Source organism: Myotis nattereri (assembly GCF_964212035.1).
Source record: "Myotis nattereri genome assembly, chromosome: 1".
NCBI lineage: Eukaryota > Metazoa > Chordata > Mammalia > Chiroptera > Vespertilionidae > Myotis > Myotis nattereri.
This window is the reverse complement of record NC_138075.1, coordinates 138,589,153-138,610,494: the sequence shown is the minus strand read 5'-3', so window position 1 is coordinate 138,610,494 and position 21,342 is coordinate 138,589,153. Positions and strand designations below refer to the sequence as shown.

Below are 21,342 nucleotides of genomic sequence, written 5' to 3'. Positions count from 1 at the left end.
GGAGAAGTGATGTATTTCTCTCTGCACTTTGGTCTGTAAATGAATGACTTAAAAGCCAGTTGGGAAGCAAAGTTTAAGCAACTCTAAAAATTCTGTGATCTTACATTGTTTAAGGATGATTCTTTTTAAGTGAAGACTATCTGGAAGCCCAATAATTTCCTCTTAATAAGCATTTGCTTACTTTTAAAAGCCAGGGTTTAATAATAACAGCCAAAATGCCTTTGATGAATGGCTACTAAAATGAATTTCACCTTATTTGAATTATGGGAAGAAAAGGTCAAAATGAAATAATCTCCTTTGCTTTTAAGTGCTTTTACTGACAGAAGTCTAAATTAGCTCTGTTGGCTTCAAGCCCAGAGCTCAGACAGGCGCGTGCATCATAATCTGTCCATGGCCAGCCTATGTCATAGGTCAGAGGGAGGCAGCAGCAGCCCCAGCAGCCGGGAGGGCAAGAACCCAGGTCCAAACAGTAGGTGCTTCCATGCTAAACACTTTTATGCAAAACTGTGCATGGTTAGGAACTATCAGCATGTTTCAGGCAGTGGATTGCTGGCCAAGGCACTGTTTCCCTTGCCAGCAATATGCTCAATAGAAGGGCCTTTAATAGTGCTAAACTCTCACGGAATGACTGAATGTTCTGGAAGCAAACTGTCCAGGAAGAAACAGTACCACAACTGGAAGAACAGGGGGGATAACTGAAGGGAGGCGTAAACCGGATGTGGCTACTGGCTCACATAGACATCTAGCTCTTAGCCAGGGAGGCATTGGCGCCATGGAATAATCAAGGGAGCAAAGCACCAAACAGATATTGGATACATGCTATCTGGGATGGCACAGAAACTCGAGGTAATGCCAGTCCCTGATTGGGACACCTTGTGAGCTGCTTTTCCATCAGTGACAGTGGGTTCCCTGGGCCAGAGTAGCTTACTTTGAAGTCCTCCTGTGGCTACAGGATCAAGTGAAGGGATAAAAAAAATATATTACAAAGCTACAATAATCAAAACAGTATATGACACTGGCATATAAACAGATACATAGACCAATGAAACAGAATTGAGAGTCCAGAAATAAACCCACACCTGTATGGGCAACTAATATTTGAAGACAGAGCCCAAATATCCAATGGGGAAAGGACAGTCTCTTCAATATATGTTTCTCGGAAACCTAGATATTCACATGCAAAAGAATGCAATTGGAATCCTATCTTACATCATTCACAAAAACTAACTCAAAATGGATTAAAGACTTAAATGTAAGACCTGAAACCAAAGGAAACAATAGCACTAACTAGAAAAAATATATGCACACCTATGTTCATTGCAACATTATTTACAATAGCCAAGACATGGAAGCAACCTAAGTGCCCATGGATGAACCTTGAGGGCATTATGTTAAGTGAAATGAGTCATACAAAGGAAGACAAATACTGTATGATCTCATTTATATGGGGAAGAAGAGAATAGAGTGTTTGTGGTTAGAGGCTGAGAGTGGGGGAAATGAGATGTTGGTCCAAGAGCACAAACTTCCAGTAATAAAATGAATAAGTTCTGAGAATAAAATATACAGCAAGGTGACTATAGTTAACAATACTGTTGTACACTTGAAATTTGATAAGAAAGTAAATCTTAAATGTTCTCACCACACTCAAAAAATGGTAATTATAAGATATGATGGAGATGTTAACTAACACTATTATGGTAATAATTTCATGTATTAAATATATACATGTATTAAATCATCACATTGTATACCTTAAACTTACACAATGTTATATATTAATTATATCTCAAAAAAGCTGGAAAAGGACTCAAACATAAAAATAACTGACCGTGTATTATTAATTGTTGAGGCTGGATGATATGTACACAGACTTATTAAAATATTCTCTTTATTTTTGTATATTTTTGAAATTTTTCATGATACAACTTTTTTTTAAAGTAGCATTCAAAGATTCAAATATTATTATGACCAGAAGTCATACTATTATTAGCTTAAGGATGTCTACATCAATAAACCAAGTTAACAGGAGGGCTCTTGAAAGAATGCTATGCATAAAGAGATTTACAGATCTCACAAACAGTCCATTCTCCCTTATGTTACTTTGTAGTACAGTAAGAAAACATCATTTATTCTTCAAAAATGAGCTATTTTCATCCACATAAAATTTCTGCATGGCATTAACTACAAATATCACCAACATGATCACTTATCGACAACCTAATGTTAAAGAAATATATGCTTCAATAGCTAGAACTGAAGTTGACTACCTCTCAGTATTGAAACTCAGGGTTTGTGCAGTTATGAATTTTAAAAATGGCAAGTGCTTTCTAGGAAGTTTTAAAAATTCTACTTTACCAGAGTATCCTATCTAATAAAAGGGCACTATGCAAATTAACCATCACTCTATCACAAAGATGGTGGTGCCCATAGCCACAAGATGGTGGTGCCCAGTCTTGTCAGCCTGCTGGAGTCCCCCAGTCCTGATGGGGGGCAGCCGCTGAGATCGGGCAGTGTGAGCAGCCTGGCGGAATGTTTGCTTCATCGCCATGGCAACGAGGCAAGCATTCCATGCCTGGCCCTGGAGGGAGGGCCTCCTGGCCAGGCCAGGCACGAATAGGAGGAGCAGTCTTGCAGGGCACCTGGCAGGCCTCACAGCCCTTGGCGGGTCAAGGATGGGATGAATCATGGAGTCCCAAGTGCAGCAGCCAGTGCTGCCAGACAATCGCCTTGCCAGTGCATTCTGAGAGTGGGGTCTATGGCACAGCCCTCCTCTGAGTCTCATGCTGTTAAAGAGGCTGGAGGTCCAGGTGACGCAGTTCAGAAACCACACACGCAGGGGAAAGCCCGTATTGCCTGCTTCCTCACGGGCAGCTTTTGGGGAGGACCCTACTTTTCATGGCTGTCGGCTTCTCTTCCCACCTGGGAGGGTCACATGCTCACCTGCCAGGAGTGGAGGCTCTCAGGAGAACCGGTGGGGGCCAGCTGGTTTGCCCTGAAGGGTGTCCTGGATTAGGGTGGGGGTCCCGCTGGGGTGCCTGGCCAGCCTGGGTGAGGGGCTGAGGGCCATTTTCAGGCTGGCCACACCCCCTTCAGGGTGGGGGTCCCCACTGGAGTGCCTGGCCAGCCTGGGTGAGGGGCTGATGGTTGTTTGCAGGCTGGCCAGGGCCCCCAGCCACCCAAGCTCCCAGTGAAGGGTGGCTGGAAGCAGGTATCTGGGATTTATTTATCTTCTATAATTGAAACTTTGTTGCCTTGAGTGGAGGCCACAGCTGGCCAGGGCAGGCGGGAAGCTTGGCTTCCTCCATCACCAGGGCAACCAAGCCTCCTGCTTGCTCCAGCTCCGTGGCTGCCAGCTGCCATCTTGGTTGGGTTAATTTGTATATAGTCACTCTGATTGGCTGGTGGGCATGGCTTAGGGTGTAATGGAGGTGGGGTCAATTTGCATGTTTCTCTTTTATTAGATTAGATAACACACACATCCTACCTTTTCCCACATATGCAGCTCAGACACCTGCAGGGAATGAGCAGGTGTTATTCCATAGGTTCCAGGTAGTTGGCATTTCCTACTGAATGGAGTTGGGGGTGGAATTTATGATGTAACTAAACCAACTGCATGCGATGACAGTGGATGTTCTGTCTGGTGGCCTGGCTGTCTTGGCAGCACCCAGCCATGGAGGGAAGGCCTCCTGGCCATGGAGGGCCTCTGGACAGGGAGGGCAGTTGGGGGCCATGAGGCTGGCTGGGGAGGGCAGTTGTAGGGCATGAGGCCAGCCAGGGAGGGCATTTGGGGGCCATGAGGCCAGCAGGGGAGGGCATTTAGGCGTGATCAGGCCAGTGGGGGGGGGGGCAATTGGGGGCAAGCAGGCTGGCAGGCAGAGTGGTTAGGAGCCAGTGGTCTCTGATTGCGAGAGGGATGTCCGACTGCCTGTTTATGCCTGATCCCACAGGGACATCCCCCAGCAGTTGGACATCCTCCAAGGGATCCCAGATTGGAGAGGGTGCAGGCCAGGCCAAGGGACACACACCCCCTGTGCACAAATTTCATGCACCAGACCACTAGTATTTTGATAACATTTATTGAGTTATTAGAGGCTCGGTGCATGAAATTCGTGCATGGGTAGGGTCCCTAGGCCTGGCCAGTGATCAGGGCTCATCTTTGGGGCAACTGGTGTGGAGATCAGGGGTCCCCCACTGGCATCCACCTTGGTTGGCCTGGCACCGCCCGCTTGTCGGTCTTGTTCCTTTCCACGGCTGCCAGTCACTTCCCTCTGTGGTGGTGGGGCTATTGGGGGGGGGGGCGGTGGTCAACTCCCTCTGCAGAGGGAGGCGACTGGCAATGACAGCAGGGGTCAGGGCTGGTGAGGGGGCAGCGCCAGGCCAGCCAAGGCGGGTGCCAGCAGGGTCCCCCCAACCGCCCTGCTGGTCACCTTACAGATCGGCTGGCCCCACCCCCTTCCACCCTGCTGGTCACTCTGCAGGGTGACCAGCAGGGCAATCGGTGGGGGGAGGGCCGCTAGCAACCGCCTTGACTGACCTGGGGCCTGCGGGCAGGTCCTGTGTTGAGCATCTGCCCCCTGTTGGTCAGTGCATGTAATAGTGACTGGTTGTTCTGCTGTTCAGACGATTTGCATATTAGGTTTTTATTATAAGGATTGGGATGGGCTAGGAACCTTACTAAGGGCTTTGTCCACTTTACCTCATTGAATCCTTACCAAGACCCTGTGATGTAGAGGCCATATTTTTTTAACCAGAAGAGGAAAAAAAGTTCCATTTTATTTTTTGACTGAGAGTTAATTAAAAAGCAAATTCTAATTTTGCCTTCAATATTGTGTTACAAGTGATTTAAATAGTAATTATGCACAACATAGTTCTCTAAAATTGAAAAAGAAAATCCCAGATTTTTAAAAAATATGTACTCTTTGCCTAGAAAAGTACTGATTCACTTAAAATATGTGTTTATATATAACAACTTCCAAATGCTCATACAAGAGCTTGGTAATGATGCTAAGGAATTTTTTTCTTAATGTGGACACTATAGTCACCCCAATTGTAGAGGTGGAAAAATTGAGTCTTAGAAAGTTTAAATAAACTCTTCCAGTGTCTTTCAGCTGTAGAGAGGCTCAACTGAGATAGGAACACAAAATTGTCTGATTCAGAGCCTGCCTTCAGAGGAGGTTCTGAATGATATGCTTACAGAGAAGGGGAAGCTAAGAAATGGTAGTTTTCTGTTGCAGGTGATTAGTGGTCTGTAAAAACCCAGGTAACCCACACAGAGATCAACATCAAAAGTTGAATCACCAAAGATTAAAAACATAGTTCATCAACACTGGTAAAAATCACAAGCCTCTAATCTTGATGACTTAACTAGGTCCAGTGCATAACAAAATAAAACAAACAAGCAAACAAACAAAAATACACACCCAAAGACCCTCAATAAAACAGAAGTCATTCATTTTCTCTTATAAATTTACTTGGCAACCAGAGGAAGGAAAATAGAGAAGACAGTTTCTTCATTTGGTCTCAGGAAGAGTTTTAGTAGAATTAGAGACATGTAAAAGGAGCTTCCCATTTATTGGTCATTGAGAGTTCATTTACCCCCTCACACTGTGAAGAACTTTATCAAAAATAGCCTCTTGTGACCTGCAGCTCATCTCTTTCATGTCACTTGGTTCTATGGCCATTTGAAGCCTTAAGTAAAAGGACCCTGAGAATTGTAATAACAAGTCACTCGGCTTTCTCTAAAATGTGCCTCTGGCTGTCCAGTTATCAAGGACCATAATTTGGGTGTCTTGTGTTTTGTCCTTGGTGGTTTCTCCTTGTCCCTGTCCTGACCTGACCCAACAGCACTGGCTCACAAGAGCTGAGCATCATAATTAGCCATGTAAATGCAGGCTGTCCCCAAGCCATGCACACATAATCACTCTCCACAATTTATATCAAGATCCCATTGGAAAGCAAATCATTTGTCACCTGACCTTTCATTAATTAACTGGAATATCCACGTGGGGGACAATGAAAGTAGAAACAAAGGATGATGTCACAGTGGATGCTTTACAAAAGAACTATCAGGTCCCTATAAAGCCTTTGTAGGAAAATTTAGGACTAAACACTTCATATATTAGGGAAACAACACTGGATAGGGACTTTAAAGCCTGAGTTTAGCTACATCTTGCTCTACTCCCAGAATCTGAGACCTTGGCCAAGGTGCCTCCTCCAACAGGAACTCAGTGGACACTTGGGTGAGCTGAGGCCTGCAAATTCATGAGGAATTCCAGCACAGATAGTCCATTGGGCTGTCTACCAATGGCAAGGAAAGGGATTTAATTTTTCTCAAATGACCAATTATGTTTCAAAGAGGATTTATTTACCAAAGGCAAATGCCAAATAAAAGATAAAAGACTTTCCACAAACTTCTATCTTGAAGAAAATACTCCAAAACAATTTCAGTGGATTAACATTTTTAAGATTATTTGTTTCATCAATCAGTTTTGAAAAGCAGTATCAGTCAAAGAAGGCTATTTCTGCTTCAGAAATATAATATGTATATGACACATTGCATTTGGAACTTGGACGGTGTGATGAATGGGTTTGGCTGGGTTTGTTTTCTCACGACTCCTTGAAATATTGCATTCTCTCACCTGCAGCCTCTGAATATGCTGGTCTTTCTGTCCCAGAACATCACCTTCAACCCTTTCCTTTGATTTACTCAACTGCTTGGCATGTCTTCTAGAATCCTTCCTTGACCCTCAAGAAGGGTTAGGTGCCTTCCTGCAAGCTCATAAAGACATGTGTTTCCCATTATCTTTACCTGGATGGCCCAAAATTGTGTGGACCTGCCTGCTTCTCCTGACCTTCCTATGATACAGGAAGTTTCTTTACTATTATGTCCCCAGTACCCAGCTGGTACCAGGCATAGCATCAGGGGTAACCAGTAGTTATGGAAAGCTAAGTAACATAAATCTCTTAGAATCTCATATACTCTCATTCTGTTATCAAACAAGAGGATTTTTAAACTCTGTATTTAAATTACCCCAGAGAATCAATGTGATTTGTGAACATTTGAAAATAAGAAGTTTATAGAGATAAGGAAATAGTTTTTGTCATAATATTTTAAAAACATATTGAACTTCCCCTTTTACTATCTTTTATGGGATTGCTTACAATCCAAAAAAATAATTCACAAATCTACTCTAAATTAAAAAAAAATGTTACTAGAAAGAAAAATACCATGTTATTTAACATTTTTAAATGTCTATAAAGCAGAAAACATTGTTTTCCTCTCTCAGTGTCATACTCAACCTCCTCTATTAAGGACCCATGAGGAGCACACAAATGTAGCTGTCATGACCACTAAAGGTTAAGCTTTGAAGACTGGAAAATATTCTTTCTCTATAGAAATTTAGACTTCTGAGCATAAGCAGAAAGTGCCTTCCATGTGATCAGGTGCAGTAACATTTAAGTCACTATCTGGTTCACTATGCCTACTGATCTGAGCACCTCATTCAGCCTTTGGTTTATTCTGATTGCAGAATTTTCAATCCCCCATTAGGAAACAAGGACATGAAACCTCGGCCACCTGCCCAACTTGGGAGCTCACATCCCAATCTCCTTTTTGCTGCATGTAATGAGGTTAGAGTTACAATAGTTATTTATCAGTATGGTGACTACTATTCCTTTGGTTACTTCCGAATATATTGTTAAGCTTTTGGAGAGATAGAAATGATATTGGATGGTTACCATAATAGTAGAAAAACAATATGAGTGAACAATACATCTAAATTGTTAGAATTTGTAGTGACAGAACCCTCGAGAGCAGGGTTTAATATACATGTTTGTTTGCACATTTACATGTGTCTTTCTGTGAGCCATTAAAACTGAGTTGTTTGGCCACACTGAAGTAATCCCAGTTCCCACTCATTCTTCCCACTTTTCACCCTATCTGGAATGTCCCCATCTTCCCATCACCTCTAATTCTTGCTCCTTATCCATTTTATCCAAATCCTCCCTAACCTCAAGGTCAAGGTCAAGCATTGCTTCCCCCTTCCCATAGCCTTTCAGCTAGTTGGAATTTCTTCCACCTCTGGAGTCCTATAAGAACTTTATCTGTACTTCTGTTTGCTCTTTTATTTATTCATTCAATTAACATTTACAGAAGCTCTATTTCCCCAGACAGTTCTCACTACTGGCTTAGTAGTTTTATGAGGACCCATGTTTTAATCTCCTTTACTAGAAGGAAAACTCCTTTGGAGCAAGTTTCATGTCTGATTAATTTTGAGTCCCACTAGACATTTTTTGGTGTGAACACTGTTAGTTGCCTACACAGCATCAGTTTCCTCCTATTTCTTTTTTCCAACAGAATTCCAAGGTTGCCTAGGTATTCCCTCACCTGTGTTGACATCAAGAAATGCCTCAGATTGTTGCATGTCCTCTTCCTTCCTTTCCACTTCTTCCCTCCCTAACTCCTCCCTCCCTCCCCACTCTCCTTCCGCTTTCATTGCTTTCTTCCTTCAAATTATTCAGTAAACATTTACTGAGTCAGGTATTTTCCTGGATGCTAAAGATAGGAAATGCTGTAAAGAGAAATAGTCTTATTCTTGATGAATCTTAGGTTGAGATTTTTAATAACTTGTCCAAGATCCCAAAACATAACTAAGCTCGACTTCCTCATGAGGAGATTGAAGCCTTGAGGTTAAATAACATGTCCAACTTCAGAAAGCAAGTGGCAGAGAGGAGCTAAAAGTCAGGTACACACACACACACACACACACACACACACTCACAAACACTCGGTGATGCCTGTGCTGACCTCTTCAAAGAATAAGCATCTGAAAGCTGGATCAGCTGAGTGACATTCACGGGACCGTGACCCGCTCCGTTTGGCTTCTTGGAGGAGAGGACATGGAGAAGGAGCGAGAGACTCTGCAAGCCTGGAAGGAGCGCGTGGAGCAGGAGCTGGACCGCGTGGTGGCTTTCTGGATGGAGCAGTCCCACGACCAGGAGCATGGGGGCTTCTTCACCTGCCTCGGCCGCAACGGGAAGGTGTATGACGACCTCAAGTTATGTCTGGCTGCAGGGGAAGCAGGTGTGGATGCACTGTTGCTTGTACCGCAGATTTGAGCGCTTCCTGCCGCCCTGAACTTCTGGATTCAGCTAAAGCAGGTGGCGAATTTTTGCTGCACTACGCCCGAGTGGCACCTCCTGGGAAGAAGTGTGCCTTTGTCCTGACGCGGGATGGCCGCCCGGTCAAGGTGCAGCGAACCATCTTTAGCGAGTGTTTCTACATCATGGCCAAGGATGAGCTGTGGAGGGTGACAGGGGAAGCACCTTACCAGAGCGAAGCTGTGGAGATGATGGATCAGATCGTCCACTGGGTGCGGAAAGACCCATCGGGACTGGGTCGGCCCTGGCTCCCAGGGGCCCCAGCCTCAGAGTCCATGGCGGTGCCCATGATGCTGCTCAACCTGGTGGAGCAGCTCAGGGAGGCAGACAAGGAGATGGCGAGCAAGGACGCGGAGCTGGATGATTGGTGCACCCAGAGGATTCTGCAGCATGTCCAGAGGGATGGGCAGGCTGTGCTGGAGAATGTGTCAGAGGATGGCAAGGAACTCACCAGTTGCCTGGGGAGACACCAGGATGCAGGCCACGCACTAGAAGCTGGATGGTTCCTGCTCGGTCACGCCATCCGGAAATGTGACCCTGAACTTCGAGCCCACATTATTGACAAGTTCCTATTGTTACCTTTCCGCTCTGGATGGGATCCTGACCATGGAGGCCTCTTGTACGTCCAGGATGTGGATGGCCTCTGCCCTACCCAACTGGAGTGGGCCATGAAGCTCTGGTGGCCGCACAGTGAAGCCATGATTGCCTTACTTAAGGCTGTGGGGACCCTGCCTTACTGCACCTCTTCTACCAGGTGGCTGAGTGCACCTTCCACCAGTTTCGCCATCCTGAGCATGGGAGTGGTTTGGCTACCTAAACAGAGATGGGACGGTTGCCCTCACCATCAAGGGAGGTCCTTTCAAAGGCTGCTTCCACGTGCCGCGGTGCCGAGCCATGTGCGAAGAGATGCTGGACGCTCTGCTGAGCCGCTGAGCCGCTGAGCCGCTGTCCCTGTCCACGCCCCGATCCCTGCCCAGGGCGCCGGGTCCCCACCTGCCGACCCCGCCCGCGGAACCGCAAAATAAAGCTGGGCCTGTTCCTCTGAAAAAAAAAAAAAAAAAAAAGAATAAGCCTCCGTGGTCATTTAAGAGCCACTGGAAGCACCGGCTGTTGGTAGCAGCAGCGCGTCCGCTGAGCCAGGAAGAGGGCTCACAGAGCCTCTCGGAGCCACCTGGAGAGCAGGGTTTAATATACAGGTTTGTATGCACATTTACATGTGTCAATACTTTTTTGGTTTAAATTGGAGCTGAAAAAGGGATTGGCATTTCAAGACAGTCCCTGCCCTCAACGAACCCCCAGTCTAGTGGGGGAGACCAATGTTTTTAATTACAAAATCCTTTGGCATGTGTAGGCCCAGGGCACAGACGGGAGGGGGCTCCTGATCTGTGGGCGAGGGAGCGGGCTCTGGAACAGCTTCACCGAGCAGGTCACTGTAGGCGAGTCCTGAAGGGCAAGAAAGACCAAGAAATGGGGAATAGGGAATATTCTAGGCAAAGTGCCCAGGGCTTTGTGTCACCTTTGGGAAGCGTGGGTGGAGCTGAAGAACAGGCCACCTGGAGCGCAGTTATGCCGGAGCGCGCCAGGTGAGCTCAGAGCAGTGTTCAGGCCACAAGGGACCTTTCATATCAGACTAAGCAGTTACTATTATCCTACAGATAATAAGAAGCCTCACTGGATTTCAAGCAGGGGGTAAGTAGATTTTCATTTTAGAAACATCACCCTGATGGCAGTTGAAAGAACAGACTGAGAGGGGGCCAGCCCAGAGACAATAAGATTCGTTAGAAAGTTTTTTTTGTTTTCAAAAGTTCATGCAAGAAATAATGGAGGCAGTGGGATATACAAAAATTAAAAGGATTGTGATTTAAGAGGTTGGGCTTTTAAAACGTGGTCACATAAGTAAGGATCACAACTTATCTTTCATATTTGATATGCTTTTATTTTTTACTATTTCTTTGAAATAAATACTTACTATTCACATGAGTGTGTATTAAGTGATTTTCCGGAGTAAAAACTATGAAACTCCTAGAAAGCATATATGTATAAAAGGTGTATTACAATACTAATATTCAATATACAGTAGAGCTTTTACAGGAGAGGGTGAACATAAAATAACAGTGTTGACAATTATTCAATACCAAGGGCTCATCTTGAACTTGTGGTCAATTTAACTTCCAGTTAAGTATCTTCTGGTCACCCGGCCTTGACCGAAAACATTCACACTGAGTGAGCTTTATGTGACAATGTCCCGAATAAAGGCTATTTATAATGAATGACCAGCTCAAAGAGGTTCCTGTCCTGGAGAAGTGATGGAGATGCCATCCTGACTGATTCCAGATGAAGAGAAGGAGGGGGGGAAAAAGTGGAACTTGCATTTTTGCAAAAGGAGGAGAAATAATGATTTTTTTTTTTTCCTCATAGACATTCAAACACCAAGCAAATGTGATGTTCTGGCCTACCTCTGCATCTGCAGGCTCCGGAGGTCCAGGGCAGTGTTTGCTGACTCTAGTGGCCTGTGATTCAGCTCTCACAGTGCACCAGATTGACCAAAGGGAAAGACCAACTAATAAAAAGTTATCAGATCTTTCTGGTCCAAACACAAAAAATGGACATAAACCAGGAAAGTTTGGCATGAATCACTGGATAAAAGAGTATTTCTTCTATAAGCACACATGAATATTAATTGCAGCACTGATCATGATGGTGAGAAGCTGGCATCCGAGTTTATAGTAACAGTAGGATGGATAAATAAATTGTTGGATAGTTATACAATGAAATACCATTCCATACATAAACATGAATGAATTTGAGGTTTGTGTATCATGGGACTAAATATACAATGGCCAGAACATATATTGAAAACAGAACTCGCCGAAACCGGTTTGGCTCAGTGGATAGAGCGTCGGCTTGCGGACTAAGGGGTCCCGGGTTCGATTCCGGTCAAGGGCATGTATCTGGGTTGCGGGCATATCCCCAGTGGGGGATGTGCAGGAGGCAGCTGATCGATGTTTCTCTCTCATCGATGTTTCTAACTATCTCTCTCCCTTCCTCTCTGTAAAAAAAAAAAAATCAGTAAGATATATTTAAAAAAAATAAAAAATAAAAAAAAATAAAAACAGAACTCTGATCCATAACCTTCAGTCGTCCCTTAAACAGGCCAGGAAGCCAGCCTGTTTTAAGATTTGCAGGAAGTCAGATCTCTATCTTTAATGACAATCCAAAAGGCTAAACAATAACGTTTATAACAACTGACCCCAAATGGCCAGGAGTTGATTAAAAACTTCCCTAATTTTTGCCTGGCTGGCATGGCTCAGTGGTTGAGCACCGACCTATGAACCAGGAGGTCACAGGAGTTCAATTCCCAGTTGGGGCACATGCCTGGATTGCAGGCTTGATCCCCAGTATGGGGCGTGCGGGAGGCAGCTGCTCAATGATTATCTCTCATCATTGATGTTTCTCTCTCTCCCTTTCCCTTCCTCTCTGAAATCAATAAAAATATTTTTTAAAAACTTCCATAATTTTTGTCCCATTTCCAACTTGGGACCGACCAGAGAAAGCCAAAAATGCACCCCTGACTAAATACAGAAGGTGCTCCTTTCTAGTCAGCCCACCGATAGCTGCCTCGTGCCAACACCTCCAACCAGGGCACACCTGAAGGCTTCCCTCCTCCTCCTCCATTATAAAGCTACAATATATTACTTGAGAACACCAAAAATAATATCTGAAGCTAATCTAGCAAAGTTTTGACAGGATGAATTGTGGGCTTGTGGCTGTTACACTTTTTTCTATGTGCTTAAATCCTTAATGATACTAAAAAGAAATGCAAATGGTAACTCTTCCAATTATGAAGTAAAAATGCTTCTTGTGCAGTAAATGATGCTTCTACCTGACACAAATACATCCCTAGTTAAGATTGGTAGTCAGCGACTTTTTAAAGAGTGAGACCGAATGCAAGTATTTTCTGCAACTTCCTTTCCTCTCACAACGATGGCAAAACATTGACAGTTTTCTTTTTCTTTGCTTTATTATATCCTTTTAGTGAATGTATACATGTGTATGCACTACCCTTCATATGACCTCTTGTGACCTCATCACTCTGTCCCTCAATTATATATGTCCCTCATGAATCCTTTTTGTTTTTTAAAAATGTCATATTTCTTTTGTCCAAATATAAGAATAGTATGTTCACTGGAAACATTTTATAAAATACAGGATATGCATAAATTAAAAAAAGTACCTATAGTCATACTATTCTGACATATTTTTTCAATATGTATTTTTCAATGTACTTTTTCTAATAATTTTGTCTATACATTTAAAAATAATAGATTTTTAGATTCTATTCATATTAATATTTTATTGAGATACCAGCCTCAAATAGTATCTATACCAATATGCTCCTTATCCTATCTAATAATAGACAAACATGGTAATTAACCATACCTCCAACATGCTTCCCATTGGCTAATCAGGGTGATATGCAAATTAACTGCCAACCAAGATGGCGGCTGGCAGCCAGGCAGCTGAAGCGAACAGGAGGCTTGCTTGCTCCAGTGATGGAGGAAGCCAAGGTTCCCCACCTGCTGCTGCCGGCCTCTGAGCTGCACTCTAAGAAACAATGTTGCAATTATAGAAGCTAAACAAACCCCAGAAACCTGCTTTCAGCCAGCTGGGCCTCAGAGCTGGAGCTGCAACAGTGTTTCAATTATAGAAACCAAACAAACCAGATACCTGCTTTCAGCAGCCAAGGTCTCAGAGCTGGAGCTGAGCCTCAGAGCTAAAGTCAGCTCTCAGTTCCAGAGACAGCCATAGAAGGTAAATAAATCCCAGAATAAAAAAGAAAAAAAGAAAAAAAGGAGAGGCTTCAGTCACCCGCCAGCCTGAAAACAGCCCTCAGCCCCTCACCCAGACTGGCCAGGCTCCCCAGTGGGGACCCCCACCCTGAAGGGGGTGTGACCAGCTGCAAACAGCCATCAGCCCCTCATCCAGGCTGACCAGGCACCCAAGCGGGACCCCCACCCTGACCCAGGACACCCTTCAGGGCAAACCAGCCGGCCCCCACCCATGCACCAGGCCTCTATCCTATATAGTAAAAGGGTAATATGCAAACTGACCTTAACAACAGAACAACCTGGAATGACTGGTCACTATGACACACACTGACCACCAGGGGGCAGATGCTCAATGCAGGAGCTGACCTCTGGTGGTTAGGACACTCTCACATGGGAGGAGCTCTGCTCAGCCACAAGCCAGGCTGATGGCTGTCAGTACAGCGGTGGTAGTGGGAGCCTCTCTTGCCTCCTCAGCAGTGCTAAGGATGTCCAACGGCAATTTAGGCCTGCTCCCTGCTGGCAAGTGGACATCCCTCGAGGGCTGCCGGGCTGCCAGAGGGATGTCTGATTGCCATCTTAGGTCCAATCCCCCAGGGAGCGGGCCTAAGCCAGCAGGTGGTCATACCCTGAGGGGTCCCAGACTGTGAGAGGGCACAGGCTGGGCTGAGGGACCCTGCTCCCCCCAAGTGCACAAATTTTGTGCACTGGGCCTCTAGTCCTACTAATAAAGAGGAAATATGCTAATTGACCCTCATGCTGTCACAAAGATGGCAGTGCCCACAGCCAATAAGGAGGGAATATGCTAATTGACTGCCATGCCCTCAAAGATGGTGGTGCCCACAGCCACAAGATGGCCAGCAGGGGAGGGCAGTTAGGGACGACCAGGCCGGCAGGAGAGGGCAGTTGGGGGGGCCAGGCCAACAGGGGAGGGCAGTTGGGGGTGACCAGGCCTGCAGGGAGGGCAGTTGGGGTGACCAGGCTGGCAGGGGAGGGCTGTTTGGGGCAACTGGGCCAGCAGGGGAGGGCAGTTGGGGGCGATCGGGCTGGCAGGGGAGCAGTTAGATGTTGATCAGGCTGGCAGGGGAGTGGTTAGGGGCAATCAGGCAGGCAGGCAGGCAAGCAGTTGGGAGCCAGCAGTCCCAGATTGTGAGACGGATGTCTGTCTGCCGGTTTAGGCCCGATTGGTGGTATGTAAAATTGTCACTTAGACCTAGCTAGTTTGACTCAGTGAATAGAATGTTGGTCTGCAGACTGAAGGGTCCTTTGTTCGATTCAGGTCAAGGGCACATGCCTGGGTTGCAAGCTCAGTCCTCGGGAGGGGGCATGCAAAAAGCAACCAATCAATGATCTTCTCTCATCATTGATGTTTCTATCTCTCTTTCCCTCTTCCTTCCTCTCTGAAATGAAAATATAAAAAATAAATAAAATAAAATTGTCACCTGAAAGAAGAGACTGGCACAGGAGAATATTATGAATAAATGTATGAAATAAATGCGTGAATAAAGCCATAATGAGTTAGGCAGAGAAATAACATTGACATTTTCATAGGTGAAAATTTTAAATATATATATAGTTAAATCCCTACATATATATACATATATACATACTAGAGGCCCGGTGCATGAAATCTGTGCACAGGGGGTGTGTGTCCCTCAGCCTAGCCTGCATCCTCTCCAATCTGGGACCCCTTGAGGGATGCCTGACTGCCCCTTTAAAGGGGCAGTCAGGCATCCCTCTCACAATCCAGGACTGCTGGCTGCCAACCGCTCACCTGCCTGCCTGCCTGATTGCCCCTAACTGCTTCTGCCTGCCAGCCTGATCACCCCCTAATCACTCCCCTGCTAGCCTGGTCACCCCTAACTGCACTCCCCTGCTGGCCTGGTTGCCCCTAACTGCCCTCCCCTGCCATTGGATGCCCCCAACTGCTCTCCCCCGCAGGCCTGGTCACCCCCAACTGCCCTCCCCTGCTGGCCTGGTCCTCCCAACTGCCTTCCCCTGTTGGCCATCTTGTGGCAGCCATCTTTGATCACATGGGGGCGGCCATTTTGTGTGTTGGAGTGATGGTCAATCACCTCTTTATTATATAGGAGATATATATATATATATTTATTTATATGTATATGTATATGTATATGTATATGTATATATATATATATGTATGTGTATATGTATATATGCATATATATGTGTGTGTATATATATCCAATAGATCCCCAAAGTTCATATATTGAGCATGGACTAAATACCTCAAGGAATCAAGTTATCAACTACACTGTTCCCAGTGTCCCCTGGGGAAGAATCTGGAGACAACAGAATCATCCTCAGGCTTAGTATCAGAGATTGCTATATCAAGAAGACATGATTTGGATTCCAGCTCAGAGGAAACCAGGTTAGCATCTTCAGTGGTCTCCCTTAAGATTCTGGGCACTAATCCAATGTCATTTCTCTAGTTAATAATTAATTCTTTTCTGAACATAACCTGCCCTATAATTTTAAAAGAAATTATTAGAGTTTTTTACCTGACTCAGTGAAAGTCATTTTGATTCAATGTTACTTTCATAACATTATCTGATTTGTCTGAGGGATAATTATGTTTTATAGTTATAGAAGTTATAGAAGTTAACAAGGCTACAACATAAAATGGTTTAAATTAAGGTGATATAAAATACAGAGAAAAGCCACTGACCAGTAAAAATAGTCTGTGATGGAAATGTCTTGCAGTACAAATCAGTTACATCAAAGGAATAAAATGCACATTTATCCCATCATAATGTAATTTCTAGACAGTTTATTCAATCACCCTGTAGCTTCATATGATATGAAATACCAGTATGATCTAAAATGTTGAATTCACAATAAACTAAGTTTAAAATATTAAAATAATGCAAGCATTTAATTTGCTTAGTCAAAATGATAATTAATGTTGGTTGATCATTCATTTTGTATGAAATGTTGATCTACTCTCATGTGCTACACATGTGGTTTACGGGGTGAGGAAGGACAAAAGTTTAGGTGCAGCTCTGACCCCTCTTCCCAGTGAGCACACCTGCCCTTTCCTATCTAGAGACACCTCCAACTTAGGGTACTTGAAGCTGAACTTGTTATCTTTTTCAAAAACCCTCTCTGCCTTCCCATCTTCATCAATAGTATCATCATCTTTAGTTTCCCAGACAACAACAAAATAAGTTCTTATCAGTTCCTCCCCTGAATGCTATTTTCCCAACTCTCCACTTCCCATTCTGTCATTCTACCCATTAACCTAAGAATCAGAAAGCTTACTGATTCTACCTCATAAATGTTCCTCAAATCCAGATACTACTCATCTCACCTTCACGTTCATGACCTCTTCCACAGCCTTTAGTCAGTTCCTCATTGTCTGTGAGCTCATCAACTGCAACAGCTTCTAAATAACTCACTGTCTGAGGACCTCCTCAGTTCACACCTCACTCTGCCCACAAAGTTGTCTTGTACAAAAATAGATCTCATTGTGATAAATCTTTATAAAAATTTGTTAGCTCCCTGTTGCTACTTGGCATAATATATCAAGACCTTCATCATTTGACTGCAGTCTATCTGATCAGCTTCATGTTTGGCATGAAGTCTGCTCTTTACATGTGTAGGGCCTTGCCAAGAGTAGAAATGGAGGCCCATACACCATATATATGAAGATAAAAATTTATAAATCAGGCTTACAAAATGTTAAATAGGTTCAAGCCTTCTATATCAACTGTTTAAAGGACATGGAGACCTGGGATAAACTTAGAATTCTTGAACTCCTCCAAGGCTCACATGGGAACCAGCAGCACAGGAAGGCTCTGGGCCACCAGCCTGTACCCTACTCTCTTTTCTTCCACTCCTAATTTCCCTCCATGAAGAGTCTTGTGAGCAGGCTGTGGACACCCCTAGCTGATGTCAGAGCTCAACCGCACACCCCTGCAAACAGCCACCCCTTTGCCCCACCTAAGGTCTAGAGATGCTTACAACCACCATGTGTTCCCACCATCAAGAGAACTTCCAGGAGAGGAGGTCTACACAGACCATGAAAGTGAGCTTAGGGGACATCTGAACAGGCCATTCTGGGGGCTAGAGCATAGGAGACATGGGCTCCCAGTTGACAGATTACCTTGGCCCCACTGACCTCTGGCCGAGTGACACCATCTAAAGAGCAGGACCCAGCACAAGGGCCCCTGTTGCTCAAGTCTAAGGCCAATACATAGGTTTGAACTGCATGGGTCTACTTATATACAGGTTTTCCCCCCACAAATACTGTGAATGTATCTTCTTTTATTATTTTCTTAATATTTTCTTTCCTCTGGCTTATTTTGTTAAGAATACAGTATATAATACATATAACATACAAACCATGTTAATCAATGGACTATGTTCTTTGTAAGGTTTCTGGTTAACAGTAGGCCATTGGTATTTGAGATTTTGCAGAGTCACCCGGCTGGTGTGGCTCATTATTTGAGCTTTAATTTATGAACCAGGAGGTTCTGGTTCCATTCCTGGTCAGGGCACATGCCCAGGTGGCAAGCTCAATCCCCAAAAGGGGTCGTGCAGGAGGCAGCCAATCAATGATTCTCTCTCATCATTGATGCTTCTTTCCCTCTCCCTCCCTCTCTGAAATCAATAAAAATATATATATTTAAAAAAATATTTGGGGAGTCAAAAGTTATACATTGATTTTTGATGTACTGTTGCCCAGCACACCACACACATCAGCAACACAAATTGTCTCTTGGCTTCTGGAATATATGAGGTCCTTTCACCTCTTCTTGTCTGAATAAGCTTTACATAAAGTTTTTTTCTCAGGGAAGTCAGACACAAATTTTGTAGTTCCTTTTTATATTTCTAACATTTTCCCTGGTGGACTCTGAGACCTTGACTATTCCCTCCTCTTGTTTGAATGTCCCAAATGTATAGCAATGCCAAGTATGTAGTACCCTTGATAACAGTGTGATAAATGAATGAACAAATTAATTAATAAATCTATAACTTCTATCCCCATCTCTAGCCCATCCCTGTTTTTCTCCTACTCAATTTCCATTCTCATTTTTGGATTTCTAAATCCATCAGGAGTTCCAGAAGGAAAAATAAAATAAAACTCTACTCCACTGATGGGGGTAAAACAGGCTCTTTACACAAGGACATGGAGGCAAGGGAAACAAGAAACAGTAAATGAGAGATCTACAACCTGAATAATTATATTGTTATAACATATGATTTTTAATTATCCCATAGAATTAATTCTAGAATGGGGTAGACTAAAATGATTACTTTCATTCTCCTTATTATTTTTTCTACAATATCCCTAATAGTTTGTAAAGTGTTTGTTCTAAATTAACAGCATGGCATAACATGGCATAATACAATGGTGGGTAGCTTTCTACCCAGAATATTATATTTCTTCATTTAGAAAATGGAAGTGATAAAAGAACCTTCCTACTTACCTCAGAAGGTCAGTGTAAGGATTAAGAGGGTCTATACCGTCTTAGAACATTGCCCGATACACATAAATATTACCTAATTTTATTTTCCTAAAATTTCTAATTATTTTTTAATTTATTTTTTCTCTTTCCCCCTCTCTTTCTCTCTCTCTCCCCTTCCCTTCTTCCTTCCCATCCTCCTTCCTTCTTTCCTCCCATCCTTCCTTCTTTCCTTTCCTCTTTTCTTCCTAAGAGAGTAGATCATAAAACTCATCACAAGACATTTTATAATGTATGAGGTGATGTATGTTAACAAATTTATTGTGATGATCATTTCACAATATATACATTACAAAATCATTATGTTGTACTCCAAAAACTAAAACAACATTGTAGATCAATTATATCTCAACATAAAAGAAAAAGAACAACTATGAACATTATATATACTATAAACATCATGATAGCATGTAATCAATAAAATCATAATAAAATCATAATTTATGTATGCAAAGAATTTTATGATTCACATTATACTGACCAAGGACAGTGGCTATTTCTATCATCAACCTCCAAATGCCAATGTCACAAATACTTTACAATCTACTTTGCCGGCTTTGAAATTATACAATTGAGATTATTTTAAAAATTGGAATCATTTATTTTCTTCCAATTTTACACATAAAATGAGATTCTGCTAATATTTACTAACATTTCAATCACACTTTAAAAATTCCCATAGTTTAAAATTCATAAAATTTGACAGAATTATATATTTTTAGATGCTTTCTTAAATTTTCAACATTTTGGCTATACTCCCAAACTCTAAAATGTAGAAGTAAAAAAGACAAATTGCCAAGGCATGGAGAGAATGGAAGCAGGAGGAGGAGGAAGAAGAGGAGGAGGTGGAGGAGGAGGAGGAGGAGGAGGAGGAGGAGGAGGAGGAGGAGGAGGAGAAGGAGGAGGAGAAGGAGGAGGAGAAGGAGGAGGAGGAGGAGGAAGAGGAGGAGGAGGAGGAGGAGGAGGAGGAGGAGGAGGAGGAGGAGGAGGAGGAGGAGGAGAAGGAGAAGGAGAAGGAGAAGGAGAAGGAGAAGGAGAAGGAGAAGGAGAAGGAGAAGGAGAAGGAGAAGGAGAAGGAGAAGGAGAAGGAGAAGGAGAAGGAGAAGGAGAAGGAGAAGGAGAAGGAGAAGGAGAAGGAGAAGGAACCAATTATAACAGACCGAGCTAGCCACGGACCACAGCTGTGTCCTCTTCCCCTGGGGCACACAGCTGGACTCCAGTCTCAGTTTCCTCACATGTGACTGACTTCTGGCCAAGGAAATGTAAATCAGGGTGATGTGTGCCACTTCTAAGCCTGGCCCTTAAGCACATGCAATCCTTCATGCCTCTTTCCCTTTCATGGTGATGTGGAAGCCTTGTATGAAAAATAGCAAAGCCACAGGATAAAAGAAAGCTAGTTCTCTTCATTACTACTTGAAAGGTGCCACCCACTAATCAGGAACACACATTATATGACTGAGATATAAGTTTTTATTTTGTCCAGCCCTTGAGATTTCAAGTTTATCAGTCATACAGTGGTCAGGTTTACCACTATAAACATCATAAATTATCATCAAGAAGCCCTGCTACCCTTGATGCATAAATTAATAGCTTGGATTGGAATAATATGTTTTAGGGGAGTTAGCAGGAAAAATATTTACTTTTCCATTGCTTACTCATGCTAATATTAAAAGTTTGCCTGCATTTCCAAAATCAAAAGCATGCTATCTAAAGAGGAGAAATAATTAGGTTCTAATATTCAATGCAGAAACTCTACAAATTAAGTAATTTATATTAGGAAAGAGCTTTTATTCAACCTACACAACAGAGGAGACAAAGCTATGTCTTTAAAAAGTCATCCCTGAAGGAAATCTAACAATGGCATAAAA

At 43.5% G+C, this 21,342-nt stretch overlaps 1 pseudogene across 1 annotated transcript; it reads left to right on the top strand.

Annotated features, from left to right (window-relative positions):
• Window positions 1–8,835: 8,835 nt before the first annotated feature.
• Window positions 8,836–10,092, top strand: LOC308528461 (N-acylglucosamine 2-epimerase-like; annotated as a pseudogene). The gene has a single exon. The product of its transcript is annotated as an N-acylglucosamine 2-epimerase-like (transcript).
• The last annotated feature ends 11,250 nt before the right edge of the window (window positions 10,093–21,342 follow it).